Source organism: Hyperolius riggenbachi, chromosome 8 (genome assembly GCF_040937935.1).
Source record: "Hyperolius riggenbachi isolate aHypRig1 chromosome 8, aHypRig1.pri, whole genome shotgun sequence".
NCBI classification, from domain to species: Eukaryota; Metazoa; Chordata; class Amphibia; order Anura; family Hyperoliidae; genus Hyperolius; species Hyperolius riggenbachi.
The window spans coordinates 96,880,854-96,899,829 of record NC_090653.1 but is presented as its reverse complement, the minus strand read 5'-3'; positions in this window follow the sequence as shown (position 1 = coordinate 96,899,829).

Genomic DNA, 18,976 nt, shown 5'->3' with positions numbered 1-18,976 from the left:
CTATGCAGAGGGAAGGCTCTGGATCCTATAGAACCTTCTCTGTCCTCTCTCTGTGTTCTCGTTCCAACATGTTCACATTTGCCACCTCCAGGAGTCCTCAAAAGGTACTCATGTCCCAGGGTGGTTTAGAAGTTGGGTGGCTCCGTACTGCGCATGAGCAAGTGTGCTCTTATGCATGCGCAGTACGAAACAGCCCATCTTTGGAAGCACTCGTGTCCCTGAGTGCTTCTGCACTGCGCATGCACGAGTGCGCGCTCGCATATGCGCAATACACAGTCATCTAACTTTTGAAGCACTTGGGGACACGAATGCTTCCGAAGCCTTCAAAGGCTCACCGAAAGGCATATTCGACAAGCGTAGCTGGAGTTGAAGGTTTACGCTAGCTGAATGTTCAAAATAAGAAATAACTGGAAGCTGCATCACCACAGTCAATATGGAAAATGACTGCAATCAGTGGCATAACTACAAATCATGGGGGGCCCCTGCAAAGCTTTGATGGGGCTCCCCAATGTTCACACCCTTGCTCTTGTCTACCCTTAGTGGCTCTCACAGACTGGGGGCCCATCTTGCAAAAGTCAAAAAACAAGTGTGGACATCATAATCTTCACACCCATAACAAGTGTAGCCACAAAAACACCTGATTTCAAGGATGGACTCCTTTATCAGAAGAAGTGAAGTAGTATTTGGGGCCCTTAACAGCTCTTGCTCCCTGCGGTCGCAGAGGCTGCTCCCTTGTAGTTACACACCTGACTGCAATCAAACTTAGAAGAGGTCAGAGGATGCAGCCCTTCAGTCAAGCTGATGAGATTCCTAAGGGCTCTTTCACACTACAGGCAGCGGTAAAAGGCTAAAACGCTGCGTTTTGGCTGCTGGCGTTTTTAAGGCGTTTAACGCCAATACATTAGTATCAATTGTAATGAGAAACGCCGCGGTCAGCCCTAAAAAAGCTTATGGGAGCGTTGAAACGCAACACTCCAAAACGCAGCGTTAGATGTGAAAGGTAAAATGAAAGTCTATGGACTTTCATCTTACCTAGGAAAACGCCAACTTCGGCCGTGGCGTTAAAACGCCAAAAAAGCCCTCTGGTGTGAAAGGGCCCTAAACCAAAAAGACTTCAAACAAGCGGGAAGAAAACTTCATGCAATTCTGGAGGGAGTTCACTGCAATAATGCTAAGAAGAGGCTTAAGTCAAGGCAATGAATCAAGATGGTGTGCTGCTAGATAAATAATCTGGAAGACTTCAATCTACATATCTACAACAGTGGCTGGATAGTGTAACTGGTTAAGGGCACGGCCTTTGACATGGGAGTCCAGGATTCGAATTGTACCACATTTGTGCTGTTTTTATTTCCCATGTTTTATAGCACTGACCTGTAATCATTTGCCAGAGTTGGGATGTTTATCTGATTGTTTTGTTAGTGGAGTGATCAGATAGCACCATAAACTCCTTTCATCGTACACCCCTGAAGGGCAAAGTAGGTTATTTGGGTGCCAGCAGGTGCTAAAATGGGCGTTGCAAAGAACGCAATGTTACTTGCAGCTATAGCTTTGTGCGGTCGACGATGTTTCCTGGGAACTAATATCAGTAGAAGGGTGGAGATATTGGCGGTGGAGTGGTGGATTTAAGTTCGGAGTAGGTAGACGGTGGATTAGTGTGGGAAGAGAGTTAGGTAAAGTGATAATAGAATATCGGAAAAATTACATATATTTTAATATCGGTAAAAACCAGGGCCCAATAGTAGAATATCTGTAATTTTACGGATATGCTACGAGCGGCTTGGCGCCCAAATTACTGCTGAGCCCTTTTTCAGCATACGCCTCAATTGATGACTTGGCGTAACATTATATACACCTTCAGATTTCTAAGTAACTGGGAAGTCTGTGGAGCCAAATATATCTCATGCATTGTTAATTATTATCTGTGCGTTTGTGATGTTGGGCGGCAGGCATCCTTACTATTCTATTATGGAGTCATTAGTACGTATAAATAGATTTTAGCCTGGTTATGAGATTGATTTTCCAGTATCTAATTGAGGTGTACATTAGAGAAGGAACATGCTTATAGACAAAGCTTTTATCAAATGCTTTTTATTTTATTATTGAACAGTGTGGTGGACTTGTTGGGTCCTGTATCCAGGGCCAGGCAGCTTCCTGCAATATGAGCTGCAATAATGAGCTGCATGGTGTTTATATTTGAGATAAGGATACAATCAAAAGAAAAAAGCTTATGGGAGCGTTGAAACGCAACACTCCAAAACGCAGCGTTAGATGTGAAAGGTAAAATGAAAGTCTATGGACTTTCATCTTACCTAGGAAAACGCCAACTTCGGCCGTGCCGTTAAAACGCCAAAAAAGCCCTCTGGTGTGAAAGGGCCCTAAACCAAAAAGACTTCAAACAAGCGGGAAGAAAACTTCATGCAATTCTGGAGGGAGTTCACTGCAATAATGCTAAGAAGAGGCTTAAGTCAAGGCAATGAATCAAGATGGTGTGCTGCTAGATAAATAATCTGGAAGACTTCAATCTACATATCTACAACAGTGACTGGATAGTGTAACTGGTTAAGGGCACGGCCTTTGACATGGGAGTCCAGGATTCGAATTGTACCACATTTGTGCTGTTTTTATTTCCCATGTTTTATAGCACTGACCTGTAATCATTTGCCAGAGTTGGGATGTTTATCTGATTGTTTTGTTAGTGGAGTGATCAGATAGCACCATAAACTCCTTTCATCGTACACCCCTGAAGCATCCATCTGAAAATGGCGCCTGTGAATAATGGCGCACAGTGTTGCCGCTAATCCGTTTGCCGCTTATCGCTATTTAACGTTAAAGCCTTATTGTTATTTAGCGTTAAAGCCTTATTGTTATTTAGCGTTAAAGCCTTATTGTTATTTAGCGTTAACACACAGAACCCTCTCTGTACCTATCCCTAACCCCTAAACCCCCTGGTGGTGCCTAACCCTAAGACCCCCCTGGTGGTGCCTAACCCTAACCACCCCCCTGGTGGTGCCTAACCCTAACCACCCCCTGGTGGTGCCTAACCCTAAGACCCTCCCCCAGTGGTGCCTAACCCTAACCACCCCCCTGGTGGTGCCTAACCCTAACCACCCCCCTGGTGGTGCCTAACCCTAAGACCCCCCTGGTGGTGCCTAACCCTAACCTTGACAGTGTTACATTAAATCCATTCATCATTTTGCAGTTAAATAACTTCTGCAGTTTGGCTTATGTAGGGCGCTATTGATAAATAACGTTAGTGTGTGCCACTATTGATAAATAACGTTAGTGTGTGCCACTATTGATAAATAACGTTAGTGTGTGCCGTTTTTCTTCTTTTTTCCCTGTGCGCCATTATTATGCAGTACTAACGATAAATAGCGATAAGCGTATCTTTTTAATGCGGCGCCATTTCTATGCATAGGCACTGTGCGCCATTATTCACTGATCCCCCCCTGAAGGGCAAAGTAGGTTATTTGGGTGCCAGCAGGTGCTAAAATGGGCGTTGCAAAGAACGCAATGTTACTTGCAGCTATAGCTTTGTGCGGTCGACGATGTTTCCTGGCAACTAATATCAGTAGAAGGGTTAAGATATTGGCGGTGGAGTGGTGGATTTAAGTTCGGAGTAGGTAGACGGTGGATTAGTGTGGGAAGAGAGTTAGGTAAAGTGATAATAGAATATCGGAAAAATTACATATATTTTAATATTGGTAAAAACCAGTGCCCAATAGTAGAATATCTGTAATTTTACGGATATGCTACGAGCGGCTTGGCGCCCAAATTACTGCTGAGCCCTTTTTCAGCATACGCCTCAACTGATGACTTGGCGTAACATTATATACACCTTCAGATTTCTAAGTAACTGGGAAGTCTGTGGAGCCAAATATATCTCATGCATTGTTAATTATTATCTGTGCGATGTTGTGATGTTGGGCGGCAGGCATCCTTACTATTCTATTATGGAGTCATTAGTACGTATAAATAGATTTTAGCCTGGTAATGAGATTGATTTTCCAGTATCTAATTGAGGTGTACATTAGAGAAGGAACATTCTTATAGACAAAGCTTTTATCAAATGCTTTTTATTTTATTATTGAACAGTGTGGTGGACTTGTTGGGTCCTGTATCCAGGGCCAGGCAGCTTCCTGCAATATGAGCTGCAATAATGAGCTGCATGGTGTTTATATTTGAGATAAGGATACGATCACATTACTGGTAAGCCTGGATTTGTAGCAAACAGCAGCGGCTCATGGAGGCCAGATTTTAGCTACATACCCATGTTTCCCTGAAATAACACACTCTTATAGGCAAGACTCCCTAACACTGCAGAGTGGCCTCTTGAACTCGTCCCAGTGGCTTCAGCTCTTGAGTGCTTTGAATCCAACAGTAGAAAAGCGCTATACAAATGTTCCGATTATTATTATATGGGGAGGTGTGCAGCCTCTTACTGCACCTCCCTTGTGGCTGTGTCCTCCTTCGTTCACCTGTAAACTGCTTGAGTATCCTAAGATGGTTGGAGGGCACATGCACATGCGCTGTATGCTGGGTCGGCTCCGTTATCGCACCCCCCTCTCGTCATAATCAACGTTCGTGCGCTAATGCGTCCCCAAGATGCACTGATTATGTTGGGAGGAGATGCACGGTCATGGAGCCGACCCAGCATACAGCGTATGTGCGCTGACCATGTTAGGATACTGGAGCCATTTACAGGTGAATGAAGGGGGACACAGCCACAAGGGAGGTGCGGTAAGAGGCTGTACACCTCCCCATACACTATCATATAGGGCTTATTTTCGGGGGAGGGCTTGTATTTCAAGCATGCTTGAAATATAAGCTAGAGCTTATTTTTGGGGAAGCACGGTATATTCATATCTTAGGCCTTCTTCCCACCAAAACATCATAAAAAGGCATATATTTTTCATGCTTTTTTTCTATGCAGTGTTCTGTGAATTGTTGTGCATTTAGGCCCTGTGCACGGTGGTGCGTTGCTTTTTAACACAGCTTACATCACCGCAATGCACCACCTGTGCAATATTCACAGTGTGGTGGGTGCGTTGCGGTATAATGGGTTGCAGTATCGTAAGGCACTGGATATAGTGTGTTACCGGAACATGCGGGCGTTATCTGTAGAAGGGAAGCATACTTTTTATTGATTTTATGCTTCACTTTACCCAATGCAATGCGAGCATAACATTCAGCGCTGCTGTCTCGATCCGTTGTGTTGCGTTTCTGCGGTCACAGGGAACTCGGCGTAACGGCCACTGGGAACATGGCTCCATAGTGTAGTTTAAATGACTGCACCAGTCATTTGAATTGACCACATGCATTTCTTTTGCAAAAATGTGTGTAGTTTTTGCTTTTTAGGGCTCTTTCACATCAGAGCTTGCGTTGGAGAACGCTCAAAGCATACGTTTTGTTGTATGCGTTTTAATGCGTTTTGATATGCGTTGCACTGCAGTGAGTGTGCGTTTTTAATCCGTTTTCAATGCGTTACAGGACATAGGAAAACGCGGGTAATTTTTTTTTCTTTTAGTTTTCAACTTTCTACATTGTTCCTCTGTTGCATTCTGGGACTGATTGCCTGCGTTAACGGATTAAAAACGCGCATAGTGTGCGTTTTACATTGACTAACATTGTAACGCATAAAGCTAGCGTTGGCCAAAAAACTGCGCCTGGGTGCAGTGTAACGCAACGCACAAAAAGGCTGTGTTATATGTGAAAGCTAAAATGAAAGTCTATGGACTTTCATTTCACCTTGGGTAACGCAAACTTTATCCTTTGCGTTGAAACGCAGAAAATCTGCCCTAATGTGAAAGAGCCCTTAACAAAAATAGTAAAAATCCAACTGGTTTTGGAGCAGTTCATCTCCTCATGGGGATTCTCAGAGTTTGCTTTATTTATTTATTCAAATTCAAGCTGCAGAAAGAAGCTTTTGTTCAGTCAAAGATATTGGATTCTTCCATACATGATGTTAAAATAGCAGTACATTTTGAAATAAGTGAAAACTAAAAAAAAGAAACCTCCCCTACAATCATCCCTTCCCTAAGGCTGGTTTCACAGTGGGAGGTTAAGGTCCCACATTACAGCAGCCAGTAACGCAGCCTAACTCACAGCACTGTAAAATCAATGTGTTGTTCACAGTGCCCAGGTTGCGTTACATAGTAATGCAGCAGGATTAAACAAAGTGCTGCATGCTGTACGTTATACTGGGCTAAGCCACGTTAGACTGTTTGCACATGCTCAGTAATGTTGGAGGAGGGGAGACCTCCTCCTCAGCAGCCAGCCACATGGCTAATTAATATTCACTGCACTGTGGTGACTCGGGGTGGAACTGTAGTGTTGTCCGGATCATGAACAAATCGTTCATTTGATCCGGATCTTTTTTGTGAGTCGAAACATCCGGATCACCACAATGAAAGATTCGGTTCACAGTGGATGTCTGTCTGGAAGAAACAGGAACACACAGAATGTACAGTGCAGGGAAAGTCCTGTTCTGCTAATCATTTCACCCAATCTGCTTCCCTAGTAAAATGATTCAAATGATTTGGTTCAAAGATCCGGATCTTTTCAATGATCCGATTCAAATGATTCGAATCCTTAAAAAGATCTGGACTTCCTATCACTAACCTAAAGCGGCTGCTTTGAGAGCTGCATAACGCAGCTCAATCTGACGTCCAACTTCAACACCACCATGCGTTGAGTTAGGGGCACGTTATGCGACCATAACGTCCCCTAAAACGCAACATCTTGGTGGGAAAGTAGCCTAAACGACTACCCCAACAGGCTAGTTAAGCCCTTACTGAATGGCAGTTGCTTAGTCTAATTGTCAAAATAGTGTACAAACGAGTAGGAAGCTTGCCAAAATCTTGGTATAGGTCATTTGTAAAGAATAAATAAATAATGCTTTTGTAAAGAATAAAACAATACTGAGAATCCTCCATGAGGAGATGGACTCGTCTAAACCCTGTAAGATCAGGAAGGATTTTTCCTAGTCTTGATAATTGATCGAGAAGGGGCTTCATTTTTGCACACCTGCAGGTGCATCAGTACAGAAAGGTTTGTGACAGCTGAACTTGACTGACAAATACCTTTTTTAACCTAATTAGCTAGGTAACTATGAATCTGAACAGCTTGGGGCATCCCATGAGGATTGTTGTACCATACAATTACCTGCTAATTTCTATACACTTTCCATGTATGTTACAGTAAACAAACCTGCAGAACACCTCTGTGGAAAGCCACCTATACAGCGAATGTTTTGTTTCCGTGCAAAGTGGGAGTTGCATTGCACTCACTGTAAAAGCAGGAATGCAACGGAATGTAAAATTGGCACCGCACATTATCTGTGAGTGGCATCGCATACAGTGAATCATGCAGTCAATTAAAAGTATGCTGGTAACGCATGTGTTTCAGGATAAGGCACTGCATGCAGTGTGTTCAGATGCTGCACACCATTAGACTGCATTGCAATGTCCTGCTGTGAATGTAGCCTAACCCTAATGCCTGGTCCTCCACGACCACAATCCTGAAAGCGTAAACCACCCCATAGAGTTCCACTGTTGCAGCACATTCGCTGGTGATTGGCAGTTACTGCAAAAAAACTGCCAGTGGGCCACAGGACTTACATAAAAGAGAAATCTACTCAGTTTCATTATCCAGTTTAGACTAAAGGTGGCCACTAATGGTCCAATTTCTAGCGAAAAATCGTTTGAGCGATCAGAAATTCTGATTGGAAGAAAAATCGTCCACTACACCATCAACGAACCAATCTTTGCTTCCTATCTATCACAACCAATCAAGAAAATCCAATTTTGGTTTGACAAAAATCCAATCGGACGACTATTTTTGTAATCGTTCATAATCGATTGTGCCCATCAACTAAGATCATTTTCAACCAATCCGATCAGAATTTCTGATCGCTCGTACGATTTTTCGCTAGAAATTGGACCATTAGTGGCCACCTTAAGGGTATTTGAAGCATGCTTATGCTGGGTACACACGATATGTTTTTCCGCTCGATTTTCCACCCAATCAGTTTTTCCATTCTGATTCTGCACTCAATTCTTCGCTCGAGTCTCTTATCTTCCGCTTGTTTTTCTTATCTTTTTCCACTCACTTCTATGGGAAATCGAGCGCAGAATCAATCTGAAGGAGTATCGGACATGTCGGGAATGATCCATCGGATCCATCTATAGAGCGGAAAAACGTATCATGTACCCAGCATTACTTGTTGGGGGGCATTTGGTGGATGATGAATCATGAAAAGATGGCGCCTCTACATTGGGTATGCATCTTCCAGTTTGCAGTACCCAAATCCAATTACTCAATCAACTTGAACCTTTTATGAGATCTATCAAACAGGCCATCAAAACAAATGTGGTGAAAATCAGCAAGCACATGCCCTCTGGCCGGGACACCATGTTTTCAATGTATTCAATGCACTGATGGCATTTAAAGAAAGTCACAAAAATAAATTAACTGTTGCCCAAGCTAAACAGCACAACTTATGGCTTACCTGTGGTATACACAGCATTTCAGAAACATATAGGGTCTACTGCTGACATACACTGCCCTATCAGCTAATCTAGAAAACACTGTTGGAGGTGCCCTATATATATCTAGTACCAAGTATCTGTATGTTAGGAGTAAACAAATCTTACCTCCTTTAACGACAAACCACAAAGGTAAGTATAAGATTTTATTCATGCACATAACACAACGCATTTCATGTGGCCGGCCCGCTTCTTGAGGTAAATACAAAAGTGCCTTTTATAGCAGTGAACCACGGACATGAGCGCATCTTTAATCCACCACCACTGGGCTCCTGGTCTCTCTCACTTAGATACTTCAGGTGGCCACTAACGGTCTAATTTCTAGCGAAAAAGTGTTTGAGCGATCAGAAATTCTGATCGGATTGGTCGTAAATAATCTCCATTGATGGGGACAATCGATTACAAATGATTATAAAAAAAATAGTCGTCCGATTGGATTTTGGTCAAGCCAAAATTTGGATTTTCTAGTTGGTTGTGATAGATAGGAAGCAAGGATTAGTTTGTTGATGGTGTAGTGAACGATTTTTCTTCCAATCAGAATTATCTGATAGCTTGAACAATTTTTCTCTAGAAATTATTAATGGCTGCCTTTAGATGCGTTAAAGGACTTCCGAGGCCAAAATCCGGCCCCCAAATGTAAAAAAAGTTATCTACCTGTATGACTTTCTAAGGCACGGAGGACGCCGTCCGCGCCCTCCGTGCCGTTCCGCCGGGTCCCCGCCTCTCAATACGACCCCGAATGGCTCCCGACCCCACGGCCAGGGTCGGGCTCTGCTGCCTGTATAAAGATGGCCGCCGACCCTGGCCGCGGCTGCGCACTCCGCATGGTCGCTACTGCGGCTGCGCAGCACTAGGGCCAACCCCCCGATCCACGCTACAGGAAACAAAACCTAAAGCCAAGTAAAGAAAATGTGTTTCACCTACCTGGGGCTTCTACCAGCCCCCTGTAGCCATCCTGTTCCCTCGCCAGTCCTCAGCTATCCTCCGTTCCCCCACCGCGGCTTAATTTTAGTTTCACCGACTAGGAGTAGACAGGCCACTGCACCTGGCCCTGGCCACGCGTATCCTTGCTCACGTTCCTGTCCGCAATAGCGCCCTGTGCAGGCGCAGAAAGGGCTCTTTCACATTAGACAATGCGTGCAGGAGCCGTTCTCCTGCACATGTTGAATGGCCTGCGGCTTGTCGTTGGGATACTGCGGTGCGACGCAATCAGCGGTGGTAGCTATTAATTCACCCAATGAGAAAACGCCGGCTCCCGGTGGTTCAACGCTTCCGGGTGCGTTGAACCGCAAAGCACCAAAATGCAGCGTCGGGTGTGAAAGGTAAAATGAAAGTCTATGGACTTTCATTTTACCTTGGTAAATGCAAAGTATTGACTTTGCTTTAAAAAGCAGGAAAAGGCCTCTAATGTGAAAGAGCCCTAAGAGAAACCACGTACTGTGAAGAAGACGTTTTATTCATCATTGTTCCTGAATTTTTATTTCTTTGATTACTTATTTATAAACAAAACAGTGAGTCACTGTTGTCTACAAATACAATACTTCTGTATAGAGCAGGGAAAGAAAGTTCTGTTTGGCTTCAGTTCAGTATGCAAATTAAACTTTATTGAACTGTAGTAAAAAATAGTAGTAGGGGTAAAATAATAAATCAACACATTGCAAAGTGCGGAGTTAAAAAATGGAAGAGAGATCAATAAATGATTGATATCTGCCATGTAGTTCACTCATGTTGTTTGATCCACAGACAAGAAAAATACTAGACAGCACCAACTGCCATTATTTATAAACACATGCCCAACAATGTGATAGGCTAAAAAGTTGCCGTTTTTATGTACCGTACACATGCACAGAGAGAGATACTGGTTGCTTGGCAGTTGGAAACAGCTGTTATTTCCCACAGTGCAACAAGGTTCACAGAAAGGAAAATGTCATGACCATGGTCATGACATCACACCGTGGGAGGGGTTTCACCGCAATATCAGCCACACAGACTCCCCTGAATATAAATGTGAGAAAAGGTTAAGATTTCTCATGGGAAAGGGGGTTTCAGCTACTCTGAATAGGATGATGCTGTTCAATGCTTGGTTAAAGTTCCTCTTTTATATGCATCAGAATTCTAAAGACGTTATAAAGAAATTGCTATAGCTGACAGCCTGCCTTTAAGGTCAATCAATGTTTACAAGAAAATCAGAATCAATTGTTTATATAGCTTTATAGTTCTGACTTTATTCTTTGATTAATTGTTGTGCCTGTCAGTTTTCATTTGTATTTAATGCAGAAACTGATGCCTCAGCATCTTCAAAAGTACCGAGTCTATTTTTAGAATGAAAGTGTCTTTGTATATTAGCATAGTTGTGAATGCAGGAAAATTCTTACTGGATACTTCTAGACGGACCATTCATAGGTCTTAACTGGTCTCTTTGTACCATGAAATACTATATTTAAAATTGTTTGTTATCTCCTCGCAGAGGCCAAGAACGACAATCTGGCGACTGTGGCAATGATCAGAAAAGCTAACGTCCCTGAGATTCACAGTGGTGCCATGTGAACTCCCATGAGTTGCTCAGGCCCAGAAAATCCAATTTAAATTGAGTCAATATTCTTTATAAAGTTAAATGGGTATGCCTTTAAGACTCCGACCAGTACTGCAAAGTACTTAAAGATGCATACCTTTCTGTAGCTAGTGCTCTCTTCTTTTATTTGACGCCTGAATTGCCATTCTACACCAAATTGTCTTCTTCAATTTCCATTTAAAATTTGCGGCTGCCATCTTGGCTATGTTATAACTTCCGGGTCACCCCTGTCTTCTCTGTTAGAGAAGTGCATCACTGAATGAAGCAGTAGGAGGAAGTGACATGGCCATTGCAAGAGGCTCCTCCAGAGGGGTCATAGCACGACTTTGTTGGAATTTGTCTGGCTTAAAGGAATGCCCATGAGAGGTGCTCGGAGTCCCTTTAATTATAAAAAGTGCAAGTTAATTATAAAAAAGTGCATGTGTGTTTAAGTATTAAAATATTAAAGCACACCCAGTGGCGTAGCTAAGGAGCTACGGGCCCCAGTGCAAGTTTGACATGGGGCCCCCTCAAGCACTATATACAGAACAATTGATTTTGAGCACCAAAAGCTGCCAAGGACAGCCACAGTGCCAGAGACATGTAATCAGGGGAGAAGAACAGTTTGTTAAGGACCACTATTCAGCACATATAGGCCCATATGCAATTCACTTTTTCTCCCGAGTTTTCTCCTAAGTGATATTTTTACAACTTGTCATAAAATGCCTTTTAAGTCACCAGCAAGCAAAAGAATACTCAGAATACATTTGATAGTACCTTTTCATCAACTTTTGGGTACTTTTACAATTGTAAAATGCTGAAAATTTTGTTTACAGAGAAGATGAAAATTATCTCCTAGGAGATAACTCAGGTGAAAAAGTGAATTGCATATGGGCCCTAGAGTTGATAATTACTAACATAACAAAAATGAAGAGCTAATACAGTGGCTGAAGGAGGGCCCCTCTGGTCCAGGGGCCTCAGTCTTCTCGCACCCTCTGCACCACCTCCTAATGCTACACCACTGAGCACAGCTGAATTGATGCAAAAACGTAGATATATATATACCTGGATACTCTTTCAGCTCCCTGAAGTCTTTCAGGTCCCTCTGTGTCCTCTGAGCACCCTCCATTGTGCCACTGTCCCCATCCAAAAGATCTACAACTGGAACTCCAGTCACGCCTACTGCGCATGTGTGGTTCTGTCTGCGCACCTCTTCAATCACCCTCCCTTTGCTGTACAATTATTTTGAGAACCACACGTGAGACAAACCATCCAAGCGATGAGAGCACAATCAAGAAGGTGCATGGACAGGACTACACTCAACAGAAGTTCCACTTGCATAGCCTAAAAAATACCTCTTTTAACTGCGCAGTCTTGTTCAGCATTAACACCATAGCTGATACGCCGCATCCCCGCGGCAGAACAAGGTATTTATACCCCCCAAATCCCCAGAGCAAAATCCTCTGTTCACTTCCTGGAGGAGGCAGAGCTTTGCGCATTAGCTCGGCCTCTGCTCCAGTCAATCTCCGCCTCTCCCCACCCCTTTCAGTTTTCTTTCACTGAGAAGGGCAGGGAGAGGCGGAGATCCACGGAGATTGATGCGAGCAGAGGCAGAGCTAAAGCGCAAAGCTCTGCCTCCCCCGGGCAGCAAAATCCACAACCTGGAAAGTCATGGAACTTTGCCCCGGGATTTGGGGGGGGTTATAAATACCTTGTTATGCTGTGTATCAGCTATGGTGTTAATGCTGAACAGGACTGCGTAGTAAAAAGAGGTATTTTTTTAGGCTTCAGACTCTCTTTAACAGCTGGGGAGTAAGGTTAGTTTCACAATAGGCTGTCGCGTAGCACATCCAGTAAAAGCAACACAATGGATGGGAAATGCAGGAATTGCAATACACACAGTGAAGCACAGAGTACATGAAAACCATGCTTCACTACAACTATAAACATGCATGTTATTCGCTCATGAAGCAGGGCTCTGATACAGAAGGCATTTCCTTCACACAGGCTGGGATAAGAGAATTCTGAGAAGCCTTCTATGCGTACTGGCTAATAGTTTTATACAGTACGTACTGTATGTGGGGTGTACAGAATGACAGTTTCTTTGATAGTTGTCCTTTAAAATATGTTTTACCGTATGAGGTAAATTACCGAACATACATTTTTTATTGATGGCCAATGGCTTCAATACACTAAGGCCTGTTAATAAAAATGTCATCTTCGGTAATTTACCTCATGTGGTAAAAATAATAATAAGTATTTAAAAAAAAACAGAAAATGCCTTTTTTGCTGGTGGCATACAAAAACACTCACAAACAGGGCCGGATTTGTACTCTTTACCACCCAAGGCCACTGTCACTAGCCGCCCCCCCCCCCCCCCCCCCTTGTTATGATCGCTTCTGCAGCGTTTACTGCTGACTGCAGTGGTATTGCAAACCAAGCAGTTCTAATGTCATTACATGCGTTTGCTTGCATAGTTTGGTTTGCACTTAAACTAGTTGCTGATTCCATCTGCAGTCGCTCTGAAGTTAATGACCGTTTAATATGCTTTTGTGTAAACAAACATTGTCTGCTGCAATGGAGGGGCAATCCCTTTCCTGCAGGCTGCATATCATTGTCTGCCTTTTCCTGCTATCAGCCTGTGATTAATTACCATTCACTTGTGTGGGAATCTGCAGGTCTGCTCCCATTGGATGACCTCAGTATAAAGAACTGCTTCCTGCAATGCCTCATGGGCTACCATAGTCTCAGATTCTGTCTGTTACTCTGCTCGTGCCCCACCTCGTTCCTAGTCCGTGTGGACTGCGCTGACTCCTGCGAAGGGGTCAGCGAGTCCTCCTAGTTCTGCTCTTGTTCTAGAAGTTGTTACTCTGCTTGTCTTGTGTCATATATTGGTTCATCGCCAATATATACGCATACTTGCGCATTTTGTTATTTTCCTTGTATTCGTGTTACGTTGATACATCAGTGTCGCTAATATATACGTACACAAACTGTTTATTTCCTGTGTTCAGTTAGTCAGCCTTCCAGCACGTTTTGGTAGTTTGCGCGTATCGTGATCACCCGTGCTGAGCTAGTATCCTGCTCCTGGTCCTGTTTGTGGATTGCGTTCATCTCTGCGAGGAGATAACGAATCCTTCTGAATCCTGTCCTGTTACCGTTTGTGGATTGCGTTCTTCTCTGCGAAGAGATAGCGAATCCTTCTGAGTCCTGTTCCCTGTATTGCTCCAGTGCTAGTCAGTGTTCCTGCTTATATCATATATCGGTTCATTGCCGATATATACATATGTTAGTCAGACTTTACAAATAGTTTCATTGATAGCTGTAATTGTAATACGCTAGGAAAACATACTTATTGTATATTTGTCTGTGTTACGTTCATCTATCTTGATCCTGCTATTTCCTGACTATCCTGTCCTGTCTTTGTGAGGCACGCCATCGCTGCAAACGCGTTGGCTGCCTCATTCCAGTCTGTCTTGTTGTGGACGCTTGCTGTCACTAAGTAGTATCTAGTTAAGCAAGCGTTCATTCTGTCTACCTGCCCTGATCTCCTCAGTTCTGGTTTATGCGCTCAGCGCTACTTGCGCTGAGACGTTATCACGAAAGTATTGTTTGTGGCTGTTCGGATCTGCACCGGCTCTGTGCGCCACAATCTCCTATTGGAGTCAGTCCTCTCCTCCACTAAACTGGGGATATCCTGATTCCTTGTGCTGGTGTGTGTAGCTCCTTCACGTCAGCTTATGCATCACGTGCTGACCGTGGAGAATACACCTCTAAGCTTAACATTATGGTAGCCCCAGAACCAATCCCCATTGTGGGGGGGGGGGGGTGTCCAGCAAAAATGACACTGTTTGTTATGGTTCCTGTTCCTTTAAGAAATTTGAGAAACTTAATTCTGAAACAGAAAATGAGTTTTTTTCTGAATGTACCAGGTTCCTGGCCAATCCTGAGGTCCAGGCTACTCCTGTTTCAACGTGGGCCCCCCAGCTAATTTATGTTTTGTTTAAGGGACAATTGTTCCAGTGGGCGTACGATGTCTTGGATCATACCAATTTGAGAGAGAGACCACTGGAATTTCTAGCGTTTGTGATCCATAACTGGCTGCGCAAAACCGATTTGCCTAGCCCTTTTGATAAGCTCCTGGCAGCTTGTCAATCAGCTGCTCCTTCTACTGCTTACAAAGATAATCAGCAAGCAGATAATTGTTCTGATAACTTTTCTTCTGCTTTGAATAAATCACCTAAGGCAGCAGGGTCTAAAGCCAAACGTAAACGCTCCAAAAGAAAAGCGTTACAATCAGCGGAGTCGTTGCCCTTAGCGACTGCGCATCAGATCTGTAATGAGACTCCGCCATTAGCCGATAATGAAATTCAGTCACCATTCAGGGGAGTCAAATGGACCTATGAAACTACTAATGAACTTTCATTGCTAGCCAGGGAAAATAAAAGTTCTTGTTTAAATGAATTATCTGAATATGATTATGAAGATATATTACAGAGTATTGAACAGATCAATTTATTCGTGCAGCAAGGGAAATTTGCATACACTACAGTTCAACACTTGCTACAGGTATTGGAGATCCTTAGGAATAAGAAATCGGCCAATCACCTGCTAAATAACCCAATGTATGTTTCTGCCACTAACACATTTGCAAACTATGATCAGCTTGAATGCTCAGCTGTTAAATATGCATGGGATCCTCCATTTGAGAAAGGAGAGATGGAAGCCCTGGTCTATGAATGGAAGAAAGATGCAAGTTCATTTTGTCAGTTTTACAGTGCAAAAAGTGAATTAGTATTGAATGCATGCATTAAGTCTGCCTATAACCTAATAAAAACTGGTGTGTGTGGGTATGACTTTGTGGCTCCATTGATCGATGTGTGGAAAATGATTTTGGACGATTTTTATGCGATTCAATCAGTTGATACCAGGGAAGACACACTGTCAATTGGAGACTGTCCCACTTCTCCAGTTACTGAGTCCCTGCCATGTCTTGTGAATGTTCCTGTAACTCCACCCTGTACCATGGATAACTCAGTGTTACTTCCCAGTAAAACAGAAGACACTGATACTTTCTTAACTTTGCCCTGCACAAATTTCTCAGCAGAGAATCCAGAGGTCCTGTTGACTTCTGAGTCCAGCCTAGCCAGTACTCATGAGTCTTTGTTCAGTGAAACAGACACCAGAAAAATCTTGCCTGTCTCTGCAAACACTTCTGCAGAAATTACCTGTGTTAATAAAGTTCAACTCCTGTCTGATCCAGCAGATGCCAATAGATGCACTACATTCGTTTCTGAGTCCCAGCAATCCTGTCTAGAAACCTCAGAACCCCAGTATCTGAATTTCCCAATTTTACAATTGAATAGTGCTTCAGATGCACAAACTTTGTGTCTTGATCTTCCTGTCTCTACACCTCGCTCTAGTTTCGTGAATAGCTCAGAGCATCTGCTATGTGAACCTGAAATCGTAGAATTATTACCTTGTTCAGAAAATGTTCCAGTAAATTTGCCCTGTACCATGAATTGTGCAGTAGATCTTCCCAATGAAGCTCAGGTCACAGAATCATTATGCTGTCCAGCAGGTGCTTCCATGGTTTTGCCCTGCGATATGGCCTGTTCAATGATCCTGTCCAGTGAAGCTGTGGTCGCAGAGTCTTATGCTTCACCCAGTACTTTGGATACTTCAGATCCTCTAGTAGAGGAGTCTGAGGCACTGCTTACTTCAGTGGGTGTTGCAGTAGTATTCACTTGTTTAGCAGCTGTTTTGGAATTACAGTCTGCTCTAATAAAACTTGATGAATCTCTGCCCAGTGAAGCAGAAGCTATTGAAACATTGTCTTTGTCAGCAAGCGTTTTTGATACCTTGCCCTGTACACAGTCTGATTTAGCTAAAGATGTTGAGTCCCTCTCTGATCTCACAGTAGTCAGGGAACTTCAGCCCTGTCCTCTGAATGTTTCAGAAATATTGCCCTGTAACATGGATAATTCTGACTCGCTGGAAAAAATAATAGAAATCTTAGAATTTCAGTCCGGGTTAATGAGTGTTTCTGAAACCCAGCCCTGTATCCTGGAAAATTCTGGTTTTCTGGCTGGTGTGGCAGTAGTTCCAGAGTCCCCTTCCTGTCCAGTGAGTTTCTCAGTTTTGCCTAGTTCAGTGGGGATTGCTGCAATGCTGACTTGTTTTGCAGCCCTTCATGAGCTCCAATCCAGTGTATTTGATGAGTCTCTGTCTAGTCCAGAAGAAGCTATGGGAACCCTGTCTAGTTCAGTGCATACATCAGAAGATTTGCCCTGTCTTGTAAATGCCCCTGAACATGATTTGTTAATAACCTTGCTGGAATCAGCGACATCTAAGTCTGATCCTGCAGTTTTTAGTGAGAATCCAGTAACTGTGAAGTCTAGTCATGATGAATTTTTTTTGCCCAGTTCTGGTTTCGGTCCTGTCTTGACTGACTTTGAGGTTCGCAGTTCCTTGACATGCCCAGAGGTTTCTCTTGTGCCGGTGTGCCCAGATGTGCTTCGTATGCCAGAGTGCCCAAGTGTGTCTGTGTTAGCGTGCTCACATGCTTCCCTAGTGGAGACATGTTCTGATGTTGCCGGTTGGCCTGCATGCCCGGAGATGGTTCTGGTCCCTAAAAGCCCTGATCTTGATGTTTGTCCTTCTGACCCTGACTCTGGAGTTGCCCTAGGTTCCATAGGGGTTCTTGATAGTTCTCCATGTGAGCCTAAGGGGCGTTCTGACCTGTGGGGATCTCTTTGGAGCTTCCAAGTGTTCTGGGAGATCTCTGAGGAAACTTGTCCTGGTACCTTGGACTGGTTCAACAGTGGGTTTTGTGTTGGTAAGGACAGTTCCGGTGGGCATTGCAAAGGCTTTGGCGTTTTTGGACGGTCCCTGGAAGGCGGTGGGTATCGCTCAGAGAGTTTCTTGGGGTTTTTTTCTGGAAGTCGTGGTTCTGATGGGTATCACACTGAGGCTTGTAGTGCTGACGGGCATGGTTCGGTAGGTTCTGGTTCCAATTGGTCTAGTTTTGGTGAGACTGATTCGGGAATTTGGTTTTGTCGGGCTGATCCGACCTTCATGAATTTTCAGTCAGATCAGTTTGCTGGATTTCCCACTTCTGATTTTTTGGTTTGGGTGGTTCAGGAGAAATATGTCAGTTTTTATAGGCGTCCAGAGGCCGCGTTTAAGGGGGGGGGGGTACTGTTATGATCGCTTCTGCAGCGTTTACTGCTGACTGCAGTGGTATTGCAAACCAAGCAGTTCTAATGTCATTACATGCGTTTGCTTGCATAGTTTGGTTTGCACTTAAACTAGTTGCTGATTCCATCTGCAGTCGCTCTGAAGTTAATGACAGTTTAATATGCTTTTGTGTAAACAAACATTGTCTGTTGCAATGGAGGGGCAATCCCTTTCCTGCAGGCTGCATATCATTGTCTGCCTTTTCCTGCTATCAGCCTGTGATTAATTACCATTCACTTGTGTGGGAATCTGCAGGTCTGCTCCCATTGGATGACCTCAGTATAAAGAACTGCTTCCTGCAATGCCTCATGGGCTACCATAGTCTCAGATTCTGTCTGTTACTCTGCTCGTGCCCCACCTCGTTCCTAGTCCGTGTGGACTGCGCTGACTCCTGCGAAGGGGTCAGCGAGTCCTCCTAGTTCTGCTCTTGTTCTAGAAGTTGTTACTCTGCTTGTCTTGTGTCATATATTGGTTCATCGCCAATATATACGCATACTTGCGCATTTTGTTATTTTCCTTGTATTCGTGTTACGTTGATACATCAGTGTCGCTGATATATACGTACACAAACTGTTTATTTCCTGTGTTCAGTTAGTCAGCCTTCCAGCACGTTTTGGTAGTTTGCGCGTATCGTGATCAC